General features: G+C 38.2%; 1 long non-coding RNA gene across 2 annotated transcripts; it reads right to left on the bottom strand.

Annotated features, from left to right (window-relative positions):
* Positions 1-2,993: 2,993 nt before the first annotated feature.
* Positions 2,994-22,127, bottom strand: LOC310912497. Of its 2 annotated transcripts, XR_014590677.1 has the most exons (4): positions 22,016-22,127; positions 19,865-20,023; positions 5,413-5,491; positions 2,994-4,806 (listed from the first exon to the last, which is right to left on the bottom strand). It is a non-coding gene; the product is annotated as an uncharacterized lncRNA (long non-coding RNA). The 2 variants fall into 2 exon arrangements; XR_014590678.1 differs by lacking the exon at positions 2,994-4,806 and having other exon boundaries at positions 4,829-5,491.
* Between the last annotated feature and the right edge of the window lie 2,247 nt (positions 22,128-24,374).

The following is a 24,374-nucleotide window of genomic DNA, read 5'->3' on the forward strand; positions in this document are numbered from 1 at the left end:
GGCAGAACCTATTTTGATAGCTTGGCATCTCATTTTTTCACCCAAACAGGACTTCTCCTGTGGAATAACAACTCATTACTATGGGAACATAAGAGTTTTAGAAAGCCTTGTGCTGGATCAGCTACAACAGGGGAGTTACTGACTGCAAAAGAAACTCTGCTTCAGAGTAGAAAAGAATCTGAATAAAATGTATCTGCAACTTTTTTTTCTTTGCACTGTCATTTTTTGTCTTTGCTTGTTTCTGCATCTATTACATCAGTTGCAGAAATGCCTCAATGACAACTCAAATATGAGCAGCAGGGCAACCCTTTAAAGCTGGCAGAAGGACAGCCCATGGGTGACTACCTGAATGCTTTATAATACCCACAAAAATAATGAAATCTTTATTATTATTATTATTTGGACCTATAACCAAACCAATAGTACATATGACCAGATCAAATCGATATAATGAATCCTGCCTATTAATCAATAGATAATTAGAATATGCATAGTATTTGTGAGAACATTATCTCTTGATAATTATGATATTCTCTCCATGGAACTAGATAATATTAAAAAAATTTGGAAACCACTGTCTTCCACATGCATCCAGGTGTGTATAACACTGAGAAAATATTTTACAGATCTCTAGTCTTGCAAGTGTAATTCTTTATCTTTCTTCCCAGAACCATAAAAATGATGTAGTTCATCAAAGTATATGAGTGAACAAAGGAGCTCTTCCACATCATTGGTAAACCACATGTCAGAAATAATCTTTATTGATTAGAAACACTGAGATAACAGAGAAAGTCAGAGTAAAGGTGTCATTTTAAAGGCATGTTTCAGCATTATAAACATCTCTGAAAAACACCAGTGCTTGATTCTTATCCTCACACGACATTCTTACTTTCACGTGAACTTTCAGGCAATTATCATAAGAATTTAATGAAATAATTTAAAAACCGGTGTACTAGGTCAGACCAAAGGCACCAATTATATCTGGTCTCCTATGGCAAAGAGAAAAGAAGGCCTAAACATTGCTGAATAGTGACTCCACAGTGGTACTTCTGCTAATACCATTCCAGTTTTGAACAATTTACAACATGGGCCTTCTGAGGCAGAGGTAATATCTTTGTGCTTTACAACCTTTTTCATTTTCATTCACTCAGCTGTTCACCTCTTGAATTCTTGTAAATATTTTAGCACGTGTAGTATTCTTATGTTGAAGGTCCCTATGATGCTGTTTTACATCACAACGACACAAACTCCGAACTTCAGAAGGCTGAAAATGACTCCTTCATTTTTAGGACATGTCTCCCTCACATACTATTTTACACAGACCAATTTGATTGGTGACAAAAGGACAAACCTCTTCACTCACATTGGTCAGACCAGAGGGACATCAAGAAGAAGTCCCTCCTAGGAAAAGGAATGAAAATAAAGTACAGATTACAAAAACACCTCTCTTGTTTACAGAAAATTCTCTGGGAAAAGAATTTGAGAAAACCAAAACATCTCAGGCATGAAACCAGGGCTACATCCCTAGAGTAGATATATGTTATGACAATATCATGGACATTTCCACCATTTGTTTCTAAGAGGTCGCAGGCTGTTTTATACTGACAGACCTTAGATCTTGTATTGGAAGACTAAGCAAATAACCAAACCTTATTTCCCTTTTCCACGGTTTCATAGATGCCCACTACATAGCCTCGAAAAGTTCCTCCTTTTCTCTGAGCTGAAGAGCCCCTCTCAATTAATCTGTTCCTTATGCAAAGATATTCCATGCATTTGATCTTCTTCGAAGTGAGGAAGGGTGGCAGAAGGAATCTGACCACAGCATTCAAGACACAAGCCATCTACACATGTATTTACAAAATGATGCAATATTTTGAGGTTTATCTTGTATTCTCTTTCTGGAAATCCCTAACATTTGATTAGAACTCATTGCACTACTGAGCACTGGGCAGACTTTTCACAGAACTAGGTCTTAAATTCAAGATCTTCCAGAGTGGTAGTGGTCATCCCAGAGCTGGGAATCACATTTTATGTAACATTAGGACTTTTCACGCTGTCAATTTTCTCTGAAGAGTGAGCAAGAGTGATAACATTATCACAAAACATTCTTTCACATCACTTAAATTATTCCAATGGTTTCTGGAGGATATCCACATCTTTAATTCATTTATATTCTAAGGCATAACTCATCTTCATAAATCTGCACCTGATATCCTTAATGCATTTTGGAACTGGCTTTGGTTTGTAGGGGTGGTGAGGTGGATAGCACTTTAATTTAGTATTCCAGTCAAGGGTAAAAAAAGTGAATACAGGAGGATGAGATCTGGGCTTTTCTCAGAGGAGAGAAGAGTGTGGTAGCATGTGTAATGAGAAGACAGAGTGTCTTCTGAGTACTGAATCAGCTGCTACCATTAGTTAGGATCACTTATGAACAAGATCTGCCTTTCAAGTAAACAAACCCAAAGAAGAACACACAGAAGAAATGAATTATGGACAAATACAGTCTGTACATTGAATCTTAGCCTGAAAGGATTTTGCTAAAAATGCTAAGTCCAAATTAATTCTCTGGCACTTGAAAATTATTTCCCTGCATTAGTCACTTTAAAGAGTAATATCTATAAGAGAGCACCAAGATGGCAAAGAAACTAGATTTGTTCTTTGCCAATATTATTGCTCAAAAATTCTGAATTTGGGGAAAGTATGTTGCACATTTCATAGTCTTTATGTGCCTCACATATCTGGGGGTTGTTTATGTACTGTCATGTTAAGATAGAGGACAGAAAGCATTTGCCTGTGTTAAATTTATCATCTATCTTTATTCACTTGCAATCTGCCCACACCACTCAGGACCTTTCCCTGCTATTTTGGCACCCACCAAACAGTTTCAAACCCCTATTATTTCCAGAAAAATGTCTCAGGTGAAAAATGCAAACATCATCAAAATATCTCTGAAATACTCATAATAATGACAACAATCAAAAAGTAAGGTGAAATATAAAGATTTATTCCTCAGTTCCCATTTTGCACTGGATGAGAAGAATTTCTGAAGAGTTAATTGCAAGCATTCAAAAACCTTTACAAAACATTGCTGCAATACATAGTGCAGAGTACACAACTCTGTTCAGGATCATTCATTGCTCAAGGAAGTGGAGAGGAATGTGCTAAGGATATGATTGTATTTTTCCTGGTCTTGGAATAATTATTGTAGCTGATAATAACTCTTTATTATAATTGCACCTGAGTAATTATTGAGGTCACAGACACATTGAGTGAGGCATTGTATGAACACAGGGAAGCTGCCCCTGTTTTAAACAGCTTACAATTAAATTAAACAAGATGTATGAAAATGACAGGAAGGAATAAAATTCACAAACTGAATAGCATGATTGCAGCAAATGTCAACCCATGACTGCTTTTCTCAGGATGAATTGGAGGCTATTAAGCATGGGCATAACACATGGAAAGAAGAATAGAGCCATCAGAAAAGGTAGGACCACTAGTGACTGAATGACACAAAATAGTTAGAAATAAATTCAGGGAAGGGCAGCGACACACAAATGACAGGTGTAACAGATTTGCCGCACACCTAAGACACTGTAAAGCTATCCCCTATGAAAATGGCCATAGAGGAACTGCTCTCACACTTTTCCAAGAGGGGCTGTTTGGGCATGCCCAACCTGGCATAGGCCCAGCGCCCCACACTCCAAGGGCTCTTACAGCCTTCTTGGGCTACTCACATATACAACAGTCAATCATGCCTTCCAGCAGGTATAGAAAGGAGAGGAAAATATGAGCAAGGGATGCATGGAAAGCATTCTTGCCACCTGAACCTGCCATATCCTGCCTTCACTAGAGTGTCCACTGCCAGGACCCACTCCCATACCCATCTTCTTTCTCAGAGTCCAGAAATGCCTCAAAAAAAAGGTGCAGTGCCCTTGAGCACAAAGAGGCTAGGGTAAGTGCTCCAAATTTTTTCAGTGTCTGCGGAAGGTCAGAAAGCTACTAAGCAACCTGAGGCACACTGTTCAAATAATGCTACTCCACCAAGGCTGTCCTTGAGAATGTCAGCAAAAAGGGCCCAGCTGGCCCCATCTTCAACATGCAGCGATGTTTATGGCATGGACAGAAAAATTTTTAGTGCGAGTCAAGTGCCAAGTTTGCATCTTGGCCAGGTTCCTGAAAGAAAATTTCCCAGACCAAACTAATGACCTTAAGAAGCCAAGCCTATAACAAACCATCAAATTGAATCTATTCCTTCCAGGGTCATGGGCTTTGCAGTGTGCAGAGACACATCAGCTTCACATAGCAGGATTTTGAATTTCGTGTACTGCAAGGATCGTCCAACCTAAAAAGCTCCAGTGCTGTTCAGTTCTTATCTGGTTCGTGAATATTCTAATGCAGACTGGCTGCTCAGATATGCAGGTACAGCCAGGCCAGCATCTAAGCAGACACAAACACCACCCTGTAGGGCAGCTGGCAGTAGGTGTGGCAGGTTCAAGTAATCATGCACCAGAAACATGGATTAGGCCCCAAGGAAGGGAATATTATCTACCTTCATAAACACAGCAAATTTTAATTGCCTGGCAACATCAGTCATGATAACCAGCTGCTGGTATTAAAGTGGGAACTTCAGTGGTATAAATTGTGCCCAAACTCTATACAAAGTGGAATGACCTTAGTTTTGGAAGAGAGGGGCAGTGATGTAGAAATATTGGACTTTCCAGAAGCTTTCCACTTCTCACGATATGTGGCTGTTGCCTGATTCTGCTTCCAGCAGGTGCATGCACCTTCCCAATAAACATTGTCCTGTTTGTGGAACAACAGCATTTATATGTCTTGATTAGCACACAGTCAAGTCTTAAGAAAGATATAACCATAGGTTGTGTTAAGATGTATGTATTTTAAATTATTTATTTTTCACTTAATTTGTAAGTTACAACACTTTAGGTTTTTCTCCCCAGTAAATAAACAAACAATGCTTATTTTTCTACACCAGACAAAAAATATTGTTCTGAAGTGTTAAAATAGGGTTTTTTCCAACAATAACTAAACATGAAATTTATATTACTTTTCCATTTCCTCAATAATAATAATAATAATAATAATAATAATATCATCTCAGTCTTCTTTCTATAGTTTAAAAAAATCCATTATTTTTCTCACTCAAGATGACAAATATGGTTTCTTGCAAATGTGGGACTTTGTTTAGTTGAGTTTTTTCATTGAGATATTTAGATTTAAGTGGCACTGAGTTTAGCATTACATATTCAACAAACATTTATTAGTTTCGTCAAAACTGCAATTCTTGGCATATTTTCTTCAATTAGATCAACCATAAACACATGTTATGTGGGTGTGCAGTTATTTGGTTCATTTGTAAACATAGGTAATAAAATGTCTGTATTGCAATACCTCTGTGTGCAGAATATTCGTGTTATTTCTTCCACTGGAACTTGCTCATTAATCATGGTGACAGCTGATAGTTTTTTCACTGAAATGAGATATACAATTGTTAAAAAATTTGTTAGAAAGCTTAATATTGTCATTTATGATATCTGCAAAATAGAGAGAACCTTCATAGGAAAACTAATATGACAAATATTGATACCAGTGGTAGATGTCTTTTGTCTCACAAGTAGTGACCTCTTTGAAAGGCACTAAGGTGTTAAATGTGAAGAGCACAGACTTTTAAATGCATAATGCATGTATACTCAAGAAATTCTTCACACATAAACTCGAAATTATTTAACCGACACTAGATATCCTAAAGGGTGGGAAGGAGCAAAAGTTCTATTCTTATTAGGATGACATATGAATACAGACATGCAATAATTAATTTAACCAAATATGCTATGCCTTAGAAAAAATAACTAGAATTAAAGCAGCAGCTAACATCTGAAGAAAGGGGTGCGGCTGTAAACTGTGATCTGGTAAGGATATACCACCCTTGTGAAACAGGAGTAAAAACCATATCTGAAAACAGATAAAACTTCAGAGCTACCCAGCTGGACTGAAGGAAACAACCATAAAGAATAAACTCTCAGATCAACTGAATTTAGATTTCACTTTGACAGGATCCTCTATATTAAATATGTAGTATAATAGCACTACAAGAAGAATGATAAAACATTTGGATTGGTGATGTCCTCCTGTGACCTGAGGTGGATGAATACCAAGAAAAGCTTAAGAAAAAATCTAGTGACTCTAAGAGAACAAAAGTAAATTGTCGAAGGAAGCCTCAGGGTCAAATATGGAAAAGTCCTGATTTTTGTATGAGAAGTTGAGAGAGAAAAAACAAAAGCCTCTTTTCTATTTCAGTCAAGCTCTTGTCACAGATAAACTTGGCCACTCTAGAAAGACTTCAGCTTTCCCAGGCTGCTTCTGTGCTAGTGTGACTATGCATTTAGGATCAGAATCAATTTCCTTGGACACTTATAACTAAATTCCAACTCTCAATAATACTCCAGCTTGTATTTTCTTTATTTTAAATGCATTTTGAAGTGTTGCTGTATGAAGACTATCAGGAATGCCTAGGAAATTTGGTAACTGCTCATGGCGGTTTCCATCTTCAAAAGTCACCAGGAAGTTCCCGTTGGAGAAAAGACTGTTTTAATGCATCATGACCACAGGAGACAAAGTGCCTGATAAAGAAGCCAAGATCCCCATATTATGCATACTCAGAAAACTCAGAAATAATGAGTATGAGTTTTAGTGATCTGGCAAGGGAATCATTTAATTGTTATCAATTTCCTTTAGTTAAGAAATAGAAAGTCCCTTTGCAGATACCCCCCTTTCAATTTTTTTTTCTCCTTTTCTTTTCTTTTTTTTTTTGCAAAGAAGATTCATTGATATAAAGAGAGCTTTGGCAAGGACTAAGGAGACACACATCTCCTGTCAGTAAAACATATTATCTTAGAGATGTTGCTAAAAGACTCAAAGTAGAGTCTTGTCCTTGAATATACACGCCACTGCTGTTTACTTTAATGGGAGGTATGTGCCATATTCCAGTGATCAACCTTGGCATTTGCAGAGAACTCCAGCTAGGAAACCAAATGCTTATTTCATAGATGTGCTGCTCTTGCTATTGCTGGAGAGATGAGACACCAGCAGACTACACACACTTTCCATTTTACTTATTTTAGAGGCATAACTGGTTTAGGTTATGCTTGAAGAAACCTCACCTCCTTTATTAAACTCTCTCAGCACCAGCTCTTACACAAAAAACTCTGTGATTATCCCATCATCTTTTTTTCTTCAGAATGGTAGACTGACTTTCAGAACTCACTCTTAGATCCCTAGCACAAAATTCAGATGCACCATGTTCTTCAAACATAAAATTATATAAAGAATCAAATGGAAGGCTTATAAAAGTCTCTGAAATTAGTTCTGGATTAATCTTGTTTTGTTGTTTTTTTGTGAAAGCTCAAGGTATTAATAGCCCTAAGCTACTTATTTTATCATTGCAATTCTAGCTGCATTCATCCCTCTTTATTTCATATTGGTTTAAAACACCTAAAATCAAATATTTTTTTGGTTTTATCAAATTTCAGAGTCCATCAAGTTAATATATTAATTTGTTATAGGATGTAGAATATGTATGGTCAGGTAGGAAGAGACTGGGGAGTTAGTACAACCAATTAATTTTTGAAGGAGAAAAGCTTTATTCCCTGGAGATAGCATAGCAGGTATTTTGCAAGTGGAGGCATACTATTACTTACATCCTTGAATATTTTTGTCTATTGTCTTCAAAAGTAGAACATGCATTAGCCCATATTAATTCAACCTCACCATGACCCACAGCGACATATCACTGTCCTTAATCTTTATAAATGGCTTTTGCACTCTGCACCATCAAAAAACTTTCTTTTTGCTGATCAATACAAAGTGTATTTGAAAAGAGCATTATCTGCCTTTGAAAAAGCCTTCTGCACAATCAATGGTCTTCAGAAGCAGATGCTGATCAAGCAAGCATAGGCAACATTGTAGAAAGCTAGTAAATATTGATCCCAATTCAGAAAAGGAAATTGCCTTGTAGTTGCAGTGTCTGACTTCATTTAGCTCATAAGTTTACTGCAGGTCTGATTGGTTGATCTGGGAAACACTATAGTGCATCATCACTGATCTCTCTGTGCTTGTACGAACAACTTGCTTGTTTTCCCCGGTCACACTGTGAGGTAAAACTACCATTAAAAACAATTTCAAAAATGCTGATTTTTGTTGTAGAAAAACATGACTAATACTAATTGTTCACATGATTTCACAGTGGATTAAAGCAAGCAATACAAAAGCTCTGACACTAGCATTGTACTCCTTAACTAAAAAAAAAACCAACATAATATTCAAAATAATGTTTGATCATTTTTATATATCAGAGAACTACCTGAACTCAATTGGTTTGACAAAGTTACAGACTCAATTAATTTCTTTGTTTCCTAAGATTTTACTGAAGAACCCAGCATACATGAGAGCAGAAAGAGTAGGCCTAGATCCAGCCAGTACTACTCCACCAGTGCAGATAGAAGGAAAGATGCAAGGGAACCTCAGCAGATGATCCAAAGGGCCATGCAATGCATTACAATAAAACTTGAATTATTCTAGATTTATGAGGTTGTTTATAACAGAAATCTTGTTTAGTACTTCCAAATTGTGAGAGTCACATAATTAGCTGTCAGAAAAGTGCACTGATCGTCATTCTGCAAAAGATATTTTAGCTCACAGCAGGGTATAAATCACAAGAGGTGACGGTCATATCCTGTGTCACTGAAGTCAATAAGACTTAATTGATATTCAGCAGCCTATCTGAGCATTCCTTCAGAATATTGTAGGAAAGGCTGTCCCTCTAAAACAGAGGGCAAAAATACACTAATTGCAGGTCTTAGATTCAGAAGGAAATAGACTAGTAGAGGTGCCACAAATATGTGATCAGCCCAGTCAGCTTGCTTGCTCTAGTGTAATGACCAGCCCCAAATTCTCAGCAGTCAGAGGATGGATCACTTATCTTTGAGCCAGACACAATGCTGGGCAATAAGTGAAAAGAAAATATGACATAATAAGCATTTTATGTCAAATAGCTATTGTCCATCGTGGATCCTTGCTGGAAGATTGGGATGGGATTGATGAAGTCTATGAACAACACAGATATACTTTACTCAAAATTTTACTTAGAAGAATAAGGATGAGAAAGGCAATGGCCATTCTTCTTGTCCAGCCTGAGGCTAGGTAAATTCACTGGCCTTCACTGGCAAATCGTCTTTATAAAAAGGCCCAAGTGGACTTTTCACAGAACATGTGTCTTCTACTAAACAGAAAAAATAAATTCAAAATTTAAGAACTACCTCCTGTATCACAGAAGTTTATGATAAAACATTTTATTATCTTTTTTTTTTTTTTACAGATTTACAGAGATTACTTACTGAAAATCTGCAAAGTACTTTCATCTGTACTCTCAAAGATATATCACTACATGAATAAAAAGAACTTTTGGATTTTAATGAGTTTTAGGAACTTAAAGTCTGAAATAAAATTCAAAGCATACTTTGACCCCAGAGTTTCAACCTATCTCAGTTGAAAGTAATAATTACTACTAGTACTAATAATAATCCATATGCTTCAAACCTAGTTTTTGAACAACTTAGAGAGAAATTTCCTAGACTGAGATCCTAATTTTCTACACAAATACAGTAATTAGATATTAAACTGCTCAAGTACCATAATGCTGTCATAGTGTGACATTTGGTCTAAATCAGGAGGTAAATCAGGGAGCAATTGTGTGGTTTTACAGTCACTATATATTTGGAGGGTGGGAAGTGTAGTTTGGCCTGTCCAGATCATAGCTGAACAATGGATATGAAATTGGGTTGTTTCCAGTATATATGTGGAGGACAGAATATGACAGAACAATATTTTTCACTGTCAGTTTGTGGGCTGTTAAGAAAAGTGCTTGGTTTGGGTTGACAAGCCATATGTGATAAATGGTGCATAGTTTTGTAGGACAGTATTTTCTCAGCAAGAAGTGAAGGCTTGTCTTATTTTAGAAATGAAATGGAATGACTTTGTTTTTGCAGAATGGTGTTCTGATGCCAAGGATTATGGGAGGAGTTGTAAAAATCCACATACGTACATCCACCGTAATGATGTCAACCACTTTTTAGCGTTACTAGCATTATTTTGCAATAATGCTCACAACCCTCATTGGAATGAAGACCAAACTATGGTCTACATTTATTCCTATTTAGTGCAAACACATAATGAAATTGGGTTCTTTGCTTACTGGAAAGGGCTATTGTTGAATTTTTGCTGCTGACTCAATATATTACAAATATATTACCAGAGAAAGTCACATATAACTGCCATTGCCAACAGCACACTAACATACATGGCTTAATTTATGTCTTCTCTGGCACTGGTACTCATGACTTACACAATACATGTGAAGGAGGCCCATCAGAGGGCTCTTAAACTATTTTAGAATACTAATCAGTCCCTACACACTACAGCTTTTATGCTGTTTACAGTAAGCTACAAAGGCAGAAGCAAGCTGCAAGTGTAAGCCTCAGCCAGGGCAGCAGTTCTTAGTCCTGCACTGTTACCAGCACCCAGCAAACTTAATTCTAAGGTAATTACATTTTTGCTAATCATCAAGTATATGACAACACAAATCCCTAAAATAATAGCTGTTAGGGAAAAATAATTCCTATTGCATGGAAACTATTGCTTCTCTGCAAGACCCCATCTTTCTAAGCAGCACCATTCAGAAACCCCTCAGTGAGCTCAGCATACTCAGAAGAGCTTGCACGGTGCAGGTCAGAGAGCATCTCCACCACATCTCAGCCCCTGGCTTTGCCAGGGGGGAGGCACAGGGACAGGATGTTGACTTGTCAGTCCACCGACACTGAAAAGAGCAAGTAACAGCAAAGGACACTTTGCAGCAATATAAGAACAACTGAGAGGGAGTTTGCATCAAATCCATGTACTAGGGTAATGCTTAAAAGATCAGTTACCAACAATGCAACTTGAATAAATAGAGGCATGATAGTGCAATGAAAAACTGTAATTAAAAAAAAAAAAAAAAAGGCTAGGTAATTTTGTTATGTAATGTAATATTCCCATTTCAAGGATAACATCATGTCCGCAAGCCTCTAATTAAGAGTTCTATTTCTTTTGCCCTGAACAAAGTAAAAATGTGAAGTTTAGCACAGTAACTTTTTGCTTTAAACTGAGCAATGAAAGTTTTGATCCCTTGACATAAACAACAAAATCCTCTAGGCTTTTGCAGCTTGGTGGAAACGGCCAAATCTGCATTCAACTTGTTTTTCACATTTCCATCATTGTGCAGAATGAAACCTTGCAGAGCCCAAGGGACATGTGTTTAGCTGCCATTCTGCAGCGCTTGTAGCATTTTAACTTCAAGCCTCTGGGAAAAAGCCGCATACCTATTACTCCTATGGCTTTGGAGTTTAAATTGTTAGTTGATGTGTCCTGTTTATCAAATCCATAAAGCAGTTTGTGCCTGAAAAGTAGACCAGGGCCCTGCAAGCAGAGAAGGGTTTTGGCTGGTTGTTTTTTAAATATAAGCTTAAAGAAGTGGCAGTCAAAAGCAAGCAATCAAGTATTTGTCCCTCTTTTCTGTCTGTGGGTTATTTTACACTTAAATTGACTCACTGCTGACATTCTAAGTTTGGCAAGGCACGGTGCTCACCCATCTGACCTTCTCTATGAAATATGCTTATGAGAGTAAAAACGACATGAGCAGACCCATTCTTCTTTCAGGCAGAGTTTTTATTTCCATGTTTGGTCAATGAACCAAACTAACAAAACCCCAAGCCTAAAATCCCTTTCCACACTCTTATATAAACCTCACTATGAATACTCAAACATGATCAGTATTTTGCAAGTTTGAAGTACATTTCATTTTTCTCCATGGTTACTAACAAGGGAATACATATAAATCATAAAACTGTGCTTAATTTTATATGCTTTAGCGGAAAGGTGTGTTTCTGTAGGCTTGGATGGGTATGTTGTTGACTTTCATTAACATATATAATCTGCCATCTATTTATTGTATATGTTGTAAAAGAAGTAGTAGCTGACTTACAGTGCAAAGACAGTCAATATTCTATTTAAATCTTAAGAATAGCCTTCATAACTAAAAGGATTAACTTTTTTCAGTTTGTTTTAAAACACTCCTTCTTAAAACGAAGTCTGTTATGAATGAGCTTATGTTGGCCAGCTAGACTATTATCTGGGGAACAAATGTTTCCTCGTGAACATGTGACAACTTGCAACTTTTATTATTGTATTTCAAATAATGGAAAGTAATAGTAAAATTGCTGCAATAAACTAAAAGAAAATCTTGATAGGCAAGTCGGTTATGCAATATGTATTCCCCTCGCTGGTGCCAAAAGCATGTCACTCAGGTAATTTGTTTTAGACCCTTAACAAGACTTAGAAGCAATTATTATGAAACACTGACACAACAGATCTCACCAACAATTGAAGTTTGACAGCTTGTGAGAAAAGTCTCATGTTTATGTCATTGGAGAGGTGATCCTTGTATGACCTCCTTTTTCACTGCTGTGAATGATAAACTATCGCTTTCCAGTGGTTCACTATAGCTGAAGGCCCAGTGTACTGTACTTGTAAAGGAAATTTTCAGTTGGTTCTCTGAATCAAATGAAGCTGGAAACTCCTTTGGTCCCTTAGACCGTATCATAAAGCCTAAACTAGATCAGTCAAACTGTGTAAGGAGCTAAAAACCTAAATATATCCACACCGTGCGTTTGTAAAGGACTGTAGAACAAACATCAATAGAGATGTATGTGCAGGGCTAAAACACATACACTTAGTGACTGAAAATAGCTTCACATTTGCTTTTCTAAGGAAAACTGAAACAACTTGCATGTGAGAGGGGGAGAGAAATTCCAATGTATTTATTTGCCTTGTTTCAGAGTGAGGTTGGAGGGAACAGTTTATGTTTATTCCGGAATCTGCAAGCACCAAATCAAGTACTCTTAATCCACATTTCAGAGGCAAGTGGAAGATAATGTGGTAGGCAGGTCTACATATTCAGGCCGCAAGTGTTCCTCAAAACCCACCTGAATCAGTTGGAATTGCTGTGGAGCAGTGGAATAGAAATAATCTTCAGGCAGTGAAGTTTGCATTTAGTTTGAACAGCACAAGACAAAACCTATATTTCTTTCTTTGCTGTTAGGTAGCCTTCCTACTGAAGATAATTTTCTAAAAAAAAAAAAAAAAAAAAAAAAAAAACCAAAAAAAACCCACCCCACCAAACCCACAAATCAACACCACATCCCTCAAAACAAACACAACCCACCAACTTTCTGACAGTTTTATTTCTTTGTGTACTCACATCTTGGTTTCTTTGTTCTAAATAAATAATTATAATGAATGGCCATAGTTCTGCTCTGAATATTAGCTGAAGCTAGTTGGAGAGGGAAGAACCTCAACCTGAACTTATACAATGAGACTAGCTTAATACATGGATTGTGTAAAAGTTGCAGCTGGTAAGTAAGGTTAAGAATCCTGTGATTATAGAACACATTGACTGCATTTCATCACATCCTTTAAATGTGCTTAATCTAACATGAGTTACATTACATCCTAGCTGAGAGGAAACCCAACCAATACATCACTTGTGGTCCTCTCTGCCAGACCTAAGGAGAGCTTGGCCTGCATAACACTCAAAATCAGGACTCTCGGAGGTGGGACAGAGCAAGGAAGTAAGTGTAGGACTTCACATATGTTCCAGAAATCTGCTGGTATCCTCTGATCTTGCTCTGACACCTGGGCATTCAGTCATAGTTTTATATCGAAGTGTAATTCTGTGATTGTTATCTCTTGGAACAATATGGTTACAGTGTGCTTAATGCAATCATTCTTCTTCCCCCTGGAAAACTAAACACACATGCTGGCTATACACCCCACACTCTAAGACAAGTCTCACTAAACTTTGGGCCATCTGCTAACCAGAGAGGCCTGAACTTCTGGAATTATATTCTGTTTCTCTTTTTGTTTATATTTATACATATAGAAAGTCCTGCTAATTGTGTCAGAGAAGAAAGGGTAAAAGCAAGGGCAAACTCAGCTTGAATAACAGTTATCTAATAATCTGGGAAGTAATAGTGTATGCATTCTGCATCAGGAAGTTTCCAAATCTTTGGCTATCCAAGACTTTCCAAGAGCTGACAGAATAGCAAACTGGTGCAAACTGTTGTAATTTTCACAAAATTATATATTTTACTTTAGTGATAGCTTGACACACTTCAGTAGCATGTTGAAAAACTAAAACCAGTGTCAGGAACACAAATACCTTGCCTTGCAATTATTTTAGACTTTTAAGACATTAGTGCAGTTTTACCAGTGAATTCCTTGTTGGGAATGTAGCCTTCTGCTAACCTGGGGTCTTGGCTCTCTTATTACTACAGTTTAACATCTCAAAGGTCTGTAACAGAGATTCTTCTTCAGTTTCTCAAAAACACTTCAAACATAGCTGTTGGAATAACCCCAATGATATTGGCATACAGGTCCATAGCTGTGTTGCTCAATGGGACAGAACACAATTCTTTAGGTGCATGTAACTAAAATATTAAAATCTACAAATCCACAGAGGCATGATCCCTCCACATCTCTGTTTATACTCTATGATGAATCTTTGATCAGTGTCTCTCCATATATCTGCTCCCCTCCTCCCATTATTATTTATCTTTATTTTATTTATTGCCATTGAAACTGGCAATCTCAAGGATATGAGGTGTTTAATGTCTTGCTCATTACTGCAAAACAAATGCAGGTTTGTGTGAATCACCATCATTAGCAGAAACGAGAGCACTCCTAATTGCAAACAATTACTCAACAAGTGTTGCTCTTCCCCAAGAAACCTATTAAATGCTCACAGTGGAGCACCTGGCAGCCTTCTGAGACTTCAGTTTCCTATGCAAATGGAAACTGCCATGGAATTCATTGACTTCTATTCAGTTGTTTTAGATAGGTGGGTAGGACTCATTTAAACGTTGAGAAAGAATGTCCACAAATGGCACAACTTGTCAGACTTACCTGCACTTTTATCCCACATATTCCAAGTGGTTATATGTTTAGTTGGTTGGAAGTGTGTATGTTTTGTTTTATTTTTGGGTTAGTTGTTCTGTAATTTTTGGTTAGTTGGGTTTTTAACAACAACAAAAGAAACAAAAAAACCCCAGCAATCTATCTTCTGGTTCTAAAGATCTCTCTCCAGAAGTGATAATATAGACACAGCCTAGCCATGATGCCCTATGGACAAACAAACCATCTTTGTTTTCCAGGGGCAATCATGTCTTTTATCAATAATTGACGCTGAAACGGCTTAGGTTCTGTGCAATTTATGATTGCCTCCTTGGTCCCAGGTATTTCACATCTGGAAAACTGCATCATAGTATCACACTTAAAAACCAAAAAGTTGTGTTTTCTATTTTTGTATTCCCCTAAGGAAACAAGTCCTAAGAGCAGACTTTCACCCTCAAGGTTACAGCAACAGTTGTATTCTTCTTCTGCAGCACCTCAATCAGGTGATGGACACAGCAAAGCTTCTGCCATTTAGGAGTTAATGCAGCTGGTGTGTGTGTCTGGGTGTGTGGATGCACTAATTATAGATCACAGCATGCACTAGGATGCTAAGGAAGTTCAAAGAGAATATTAGATCCCTGATTCCAGCAGATGCACAGCTCTGGGGTATAAGAAAAAAATGTGTGAGCAAATCACACAAGCTTCCTGAGCAGCTAGAAACAAACCTGGAACCCTGCAGGCTATTGTTGGATTTGTAAAATTGACAATAGCCTCTGCAACTTGTAATTTAGTCTTGTTTTTCATTATTATTAAGATTATTGTTTCAGTTTACTGAGCTCATGAAAATGTAAGTAAAGAAGAATGCAGGGATTCTCTGCCAGTATTTATGCTATAAAATATTAACCTGTTGATGCCTTGCATTAAAATTGATTCATTTTTAGAGAGAGCATAATAGTTCTATCATCTTTATGTAAGCATTATACACTATTCTGAAGTACCTTGAAACTGCTCCTTGAGTTCTGCATTTCTAAACTCAGTTTATACAATATTTAAGATACATTTAACACACACAACCCTTGTTGTTTGAAGACAACCAGATCAGGCCATAGAGCCAGTGGCTGCGATGTTGCCTTACAGCTGTTCAGGCAGAGCAGGGCAGGACAGTTAAGGTTAGAAATACCCAGTGAAGAGTTCTTTCACTCCTCTAATGTAAACCATAGATTTTAAGGCCAAAACCATTCATTTTGCTGCACCATCCAGTTAATCTTAAAGAATTTCACACAGTCAATAACAGGATAGAGAGCTTCATTCCCCAGTAGGGCATCCAAGATCAGGCAAAACTGACCTCCTGACCAATCACGAACCTGCCTTTCATCTTGTTTTCATTGTAGGTGGCCCAATAGCTTGATGAAACATTTTCCAGAAAGACATCCAGTCCTGAACTGAAGATGCCATGAGAAGGAAAAGCCACCACTTTACTCCAATAATCTTTACGCCAATAATCCAAGGGCTTCTCAGACCTACTGTGAAATTCTGTGCTTGATTTCTCAGATGACTCTGTGTTGCCTCAGCCTCCAGCCATTGGTTCTAATTATGCCTTTCTCTACTAGATTAAAGAGCCTTTAGTATCCTACGCTATCTCTCCTGACATTACTTTTACAGTGAGATCAAACCACCTCTGACATTCTTAATACAATAAGCAGAATGATCTTTAATGTTCTTGTAGTAAAATGTCTCCTCCTGGGCCTCAAATAATTGCTGTGGGTCTTCTCTCTAATTTGGGCACCCTCTAAGATTAGGATATTAGAACTGATTGCATGGATATACCTATATATTTGTTCACTGCTTCCCTGTTCACATATTGAAGGAGCATATTCTTGGGGTTCTGCCTCAGTTTTGCTAATTCAAACACTCCATTATTTGGATCAGATGCAACTCCCCATACTGAAGCTATACACTGTGCTCCTTGACATGTGATTCTGTTTGTCACTGCCCCCCACCCCCCAGGGATGCATCTTTTTCACTCATGCATCCCGACTTGATTACCTAGACCCAGCACTGGTAAACTCTCTGTTAACACTCATCAGATATTTTCAGCTGCAGTTCTGTATGCACTTTCAGATCATAGTCTTGAGGCTAGACCTGGAATCTTTTCTAGATACAGGTCTCTCAACAACAATCTCCCATTGACATTTTTGGACTTTTGAAATCCATGTTAGTTATATTCATGTTACATACACACCAAGGAGGAGCACTGTCCAAATATGACATGTTCATATAGTATGGCACAGCACCACTCAAAACCTCTGTTACTGTAGATGTCCTGTTGTGGCCCCTAGTCATCACTACCATGAGCAATACTCTCCTGAGTAGCACACATAACACTCCCTTGCTTTCCCATGCAGCACTTCACTGAAGCTACTTCTCAAGTGGGTATAGCTGACTATTCTCACAGAATCACAGAAGCTTCAGGATATGAAAGCACTTCTGGAGATCATCTAGTCACCATTACAGTGACTTTTTTTTTTTCTTATTACATTTAAGTAGAATTTTCTGTGTTTCAGTTTATGCCTATCACCTCTCAGCTTTTAGTGGATATCATCAAGAAGAGTCTGACTCCATTGTCTTTGTTCCTTTCTATCACACATTACTCAGATTTACTTCTGAACCTTCCCTTTCCTAGCCTGAGTGATCCCACCTCTCTTAGCCTCTCATACGTCAGAGGCTACAATCTCTTCAGCATCTTTGCAACCCTTCATTGGCCTTGCTCCTGCAAGTCCATGTCTCCCTTTCACTGGACATCCTAGACTCAGACACAAATTTCCAGATGTGCTCTCAGCATGGCTGAGAAGAATCACTCCCTTAACCTGCTAGTGAAGGTCTAATGCTGGATGGCTACTGCTGGTGTCTGCCACAAGGGCAAATTTGTGGCTCACATCCTACTCAGTGTCCACCAGGAGCCTTTTCTGCAAAGCTGCTTTCCTGACAGTCAGACCCCAGCCTGTTCATGGGGGTGTCTGGTGTTTCATTGTTCCACAGGGGTAGGACTTGGCATTTATTTTCTTTCATTCATATCTGGAGATTCCCACTGGCCCACTTCAGCAACTTCTCATGATCCCATTTAATAGCAGTGCAGCCACCTGGTGTATCAATCACTTCTCATGTGTAAATATGCCAAGGGTGTACTCCATCCCATCATCCTAGTTGTTAGTGACTATGTTGAAAAGTACTGGCCTAACTAGCAACCTCTGGGTTAAAGAACTAGTGACGAGACTCCAGCTGGCCTTCATGCATATGACCCCCACCCACCTTTTATCAACTGTCCTTTTATGTCACTGTTCTGTAACACGTTGTCAATGAAGAAGTCAGAGATGGCAACACTGGAAACTTCAGAGCCACTGCTTTCTGCCAAGCCAGTCATCTAATTACAGAAGGCCATCATGCTCATCAAGCATGATCTCCCCTTACTAAAGCCAGGCTGACTACTCCCAATCACATCTTGTCCTTCTTATGTCCAGAAATACTTTCCAGAATTATTTCTGCATCACGTTGCAGATAATCAGCAAGGCTGACTGGTCTGTAGCTCTCTAGAGCCTCCTGCTTGCCATTCCTGAAGATAAGGATGACATTTGCTTTCTTTCAGTTGTCAGGGAACTCCCCAAAGGCCTACAGCCCCTCAAAGTTAATCAGGAGCAGCCTCATGATGACATCAGACAGCTCCCTCAGCACTTGTGGAAGTATCCTATTGGGTCCCACAGGTTTGTTTATGCCCAGTTTATTTAATGTACTCAAGTTGATCCTTCACAAAGGGTAAGGTTTTCTTTCTCCAGACTCTCCTTAGTGTCCTTAGGGACCTGGTATTCCTGAAGGGTAATTTTACCAGTAAAGGAGTGAGGCAAGAATGGTATTCAGTGCCTTGATCTTCTCCATGCCCTTGATTACTAAGATCACTGAAAGAAACAGCTACAACCCACATAAGGGCAAGAAACTTACTATCCCTTTTTCCTTCTTGATTCAACAACCAACCAACCAACCAAATATAGGGCGTGACTTTAGTAAACCAGACTGCATAGCACGCTAAGAAATTATGGAGAAAAAAAATAGAGAAAAGCATTTGTAATTTAAAATGGCAAGTATTATTTTTGTTCTTCTGATAGTTTATAATGTTCTTGAAATGTAAGAGAAATGAAAATAGGGAATAGCAGAAAAAATACACTGGAATTAGATAAACAAATTACAGTATTTGGGATACAATGTTCTGCATTAGAAACCATCCCTAAGCTGTGATATGATCAGCAGAGTAGCCACAAGGCTATGCTAACATAAACTTTTTTAAAAAATAAATATACAATAGAAATATATAATAGTGGTTTATATTTCCTTTCTTAAACTAGTAACACAAGTAGACCCTGACAGGAAACCATGATGGATTAGAGTCTTAGAAATTAAAGCAATTTTGAGTAACCCATACCGAAAATGCTGAAATCACAAAAGGAGCATCAGAACCATCATATTGAGCACCCAGTTGGTAATAAATATTTTCTCCAACTAAAAGGAGTGGTGGGCACGTGGCAGAAGTTAAGAAAGGCCGGACAGTTTCTAACATGAATGGACCCATGTTTCTTGAGTGTATTCACTCTTTTTCTATTCTCTGGTTAAAGAGTCTGTAACATTCTTTTTTTGTGTAGGTGGTTTAAATCTTCTGATATCTTCTTTGGGTGCCCTGAAAACATTACACTAAAATGCTGAAAGCTGCTCCCTATCCAACCATCTTCCAGTTATTCACAATTTTATCAATACTTACCATTATCCATTTCCTCTTGAAGCTGAAAGGAATAGTGTCTACTAGAGGCAAGTTGCTCCATTCTCTTGGCAAACGTTTTCCTTCTCTGCTACATAGCCCAAAAATGTGGCCAATTTCAAAAAGAAGATATTCTCATGGAGAAGATGCACATCCTGATTTCTATTACATAATATAAGCAGAATGAAACAAAGCATCAAATTTTCAGCATGGGTTCAGGTGTATTCAACTTTTTCAATTTTATCTTCTGTCTTTTTGCCTTGATTTATTAATCTTTCAAATAAATGAGTCCATTTGACTGAGTTCCCCAATATCCTGGCATGCACATACAGTTGCTGGGAGAAGGGCATTGTCTTTTAAGTCCACCTAAAAGTGTAACGTCTGGCTCTAATTCACTATTCTCCCATAAAGGCCATGGGGAGGATTACATTTCTTTCTTCCCTATTCCCTCTTTCCTAGCTAATGTCTGCTGCTGTCACACACTGCTGATAGCAGCAGAGCGAGATGGGTAAACCAGATCAAAGAGAAATGTCAGCTCCAATTTTTGTCCAGAGGATTGCAAAGTAACAAGGAGTTAAACAGTCATGCCATTTTTCGGCATTTACATTTCATAGCTGGTACTTTTTTGCCACACATCTCACTTTAAACACCTTCCTAGTAAGTAAAAACCAAATTTCTTACCCTCCATAGTGTCACTGAGTTCAAAAAGGTCTGAAAAAAGGTAGCACAAGGCTGAATTTGGCTCTGTGCTTCAGAACTGACAAGCTGGTATAGCAGCCTGCAGCAGCAGCACATACAGGAAGAATTTCTTTCCCTCTGTGGATTGCTACTGCAATCCTTGACTCAGCCTTTGCACAGATTTTCTCTGGAAATCAAATGGGAATTTACCGTATGGAACCAATGCAGAATATGCAGCTGCGATTTTCAGGTTAGATAACTGAATATAATCAAAGAAGGGAGTTTTGCCTTTCCCTACAGCCAAATCTGCATTCAGCAATGGAAAGGCTGTCCTAGTTGCAAAATACGCTGTAAAAAACAGAATCTATCATCACAACATTAAAAATGTTACTTGATATTCACACAGTGAATAACTTCAAAAGGAACAGTAAAGAAATAAAAACAACCTCAGCACCTACAGCATTTAATGGCAGTGGTACTCGACCTATGGAATTCATTCTTCAGAGGCCTATATAGAGCTTTTATCATGGGTCTGAGTGAGAAATCGTATGACATGCTGGCTCAGCTCTGTTTCTTTTCAGCTATTCTGCAAACTTGTTGGATGATATCTTTCACCATTTCCTTCCATTTACGTATGTAAAGTTTCTTTTTTCCCCCTTGTAAAAACATACAACCTACACAATCAATTACTTTGCCACAAGACACAAATTGCACAGTGCCTTCAGGATTTCCTTAACTGTTTTTGATGAATGCATTCATTCATAATTTTTCATAAAATGGTCACACGCGGTTTTGTATTTTTGACTTGTGTGCCTCTTGTGATTTTAAATGGCTCTTCGATTGTTAAAGGTCAAGTGCCATTGCTCTAAGGGGCATATTTTCATTGCAGTGCACCAGGAGTTATGCACGTCAATCTTTAATCAAGATGAAATTCCCCCTAATGCTTTCTGCTCACAAGCTCAATGCAAAGCAGGAGAAAACTTACAACAGAATGAAAGTTGCAAGTTTAAAAAAAAAAATCTATTTTGGTATGTCTTTATCTAGTAAATCATTAATAACTTCGTTATTCATTCTGAATTATTTTATTCTCTGAAACCAATGTCATTAACATGAGTAGTTCCTAGAGAAAAGCTTGTGTCGCCTCTTCAGAAACTAGTTTTATCATGAGGCAACTGCTTTTAATAAATAAGACTTGAATGTTCTTTATGGCAGCTTGTGAGGAAAAATTACGAATGAAACTATGCACATGGGGATCAATTCTAACTTCCAGGAAAAAAAACCCACAAAAAACCCCAAAAAACTACAGATAAAATTCTGGGATGTATTAAAAGCCATACATTTGAAAGCAGCCTTTCTCCCACACAAAACCAATAAAGAAACAGACTCTTGATCCAGCTGAGACCGTGGCTGTATATGCTAATGCATAGAGCATCCCATGGATCTGTCACAGGTAACATGTGCATGCAAAAACCCTACTTCACACTGCAGCAGTCCTGTTGATTCAAATAGACAGACTCAAGAACTCCATTCTTCTTTTCATGCCTTGCCTTATCCTCCTGTCTATAAATGGATCAAATTTCTTATTTACCTAGGAAGGGAAAAAAAAATAAATCTTTAATGGATTTGCAATCAAGAGGGAAAAAAATTCCAATGGTTTTGCTTAGTTTTGAAAATCCAAAGAAACTGAGTATATAGTGATTTTTTATTTTCTGATTTGATATCTGCTTTTTTATACAAATGACCACAGAAAACACATTTAAAATTTGTTTTCTAGTATATGAAAATATGCTAGATTAAAAGATATGAAGCTTTTTGAAAGTATTTATAAGAAGAGAATATAGGAAGTTTTTGAATAAAGCAAAACAAGAAAAAACATGTTGAAGTACAGGGGGAAATTTATTTGGACTATTCACCTAGGTTTTGGTCTGATGAGGTTTGTGAAATTCCATTTTCTGTGATAGAGACAATAGAACATTTAATGTAAAAGTTTCTGAGGCCTCTTAATGTTAAAGTAAGATCTCCCTTGTTCTGACAGCCAAAAACTGTTCTATTTTTTTGACTTAAGTTTTCAACAGGAATCTTGGAAAACCTGAAGGCACTACAGATTTGCAGAGATTACTCTCCCAGCTTTGCTTACCTACAGAAAACTAATTTCAGGAAGCTTTTCTGAATTCATATTTTTGTTCTGGAATAAAGTTAATAATAACAGTGAGGAGAAATTGACTGGCTTTTGTTAGGGTTTTGTTTTTTTTTTTTTTTTTTTACCTTTTTCCAAGTAGAGTGGATTGATACACATTCTGAAATTCACTTACTTCAGAGAAAGAATTACACTTTAGACCATAGCAAATATTAAAGTTAGAACAGTGCAAACAATTTTTTTTGGACTGAAAATATTTAAGAAAATTACTATCATCTGCCATCACAAGATCATCAATTTTGTTAAATATGTTTAATTGTGGAAGTCTTCCTTATATAATGTTTTTTAACCTTCTTCCTAAATATTTGATATTGTATCATGCAATGCAAGTATTGAATTAATTTTCTCCCCTGATGCTTTTGCACTTCTGTGGGAACAAAATGATTTTTTCAAGTGCCTCACACAGCTTCCGTTGGCTTTAGTTCCCTTTAAACGTTGCCAACTCAGGCTGCACAGATTTGGATTTTCCCTTTTGTACCTGTTATTTACAGGCTTAACCCTAATTTCAGCGTTACAAAATTCAGAGCTATAAATAATCAGTCCATACTTTTAACTGCAGAGGAGCTCTGTTAATCCTTTGAGAGCCACATCTTTACGTGCCCAAACACTTCTTCAATACTTTATTTCCTGTTGTCAAGCTGTGCTACCCAACGCACAAAACACGCATGCAAGAACAAGCAATAAATACCAGTTTGCTAAATCTCTCCCCCTCTCCCTCTGGTGAGAAATGCATGTGTCCCGACTGGATGTACATGTGTTTTCCCATGTGAGAATCCCCTCTCTGACAACAAACAATCCATGTTTGTCACTGCCATTGAACTGACTAATCCAGGCAGTATAGAAGGCGACTTATATATCACAAAACAATGGGACTAATTTGAGTGACAATCACTTAAGCGGTGCGGGCTCCTCAGCGGCATTAGGGCAGCACGGGGTTCCAACCTGGAATGTACCACTGCTTTAAAACACAGGAATAGCAACGGTAATACACAAGGGAAAAGGAAAAAAAGAAAAAAAAAATAGATATTTCTCATAGGATTGCCCAGATAAGAGAAAAATACTACCTGAAATTATAAACAAAATACTCATCGAATGTACTTTTTCATTCTAAGTATATATGTATATATACAGATACATCTATACACACTATTTTCCCCCCTTTTTTTTTTTTTTTTTTTTTTTTTTTTTTTTTTTTTTTCTTTTTATTCCCCCTGCATGGTCAAAATGCCCTTGATCACTTTTTCCTGGGGAAGAAACTAATTTGCCACTCCTTTCCGGGGCAGATCCCCTTTCCCGCCGCCCGCCGGAGCGCCCCTCGCCGTGTTCGGGCCGGACAGAGCCGCGGGCTGAGCTGAGCACCGCCTCGCTCCCCTTCGAGGTCTCACTTACACCTTGGGTTCAGGAGGGCGGCTGACGCCGGCCCGAGCCGTGCCCGAGCCGTGCCGGAGCCGTGCCGGAGCGGTGCCGCTGCCAGGGCCGGGCCCGGGGCTGGCCGGGCCCCTGCGGGGCGGTGGAGGCGGCTCCGGGCGGGGGCTGCCCTGAGGGGCCGGCGCGGCTTCAGTGGAGCTCTTGCACCCCCTACAGGCCGCCCGCGGCCATGGTGGGGACAGCGGCCCCGCGCCGGCCCTGCGGAGAAAG

Source organism: Zosterops lateralis, assembly GCF_965231275.1.
Source record: "Zosterops lateralis genome assembly, chromosome: 1".
Classification (NCBI taxonomy): domain Eukaryota; kingdom Metazoa; phylum Chordata; class Aves; order Passeriformes; family Zosteropidae; genus Zosterops; species Zosterops lateralis.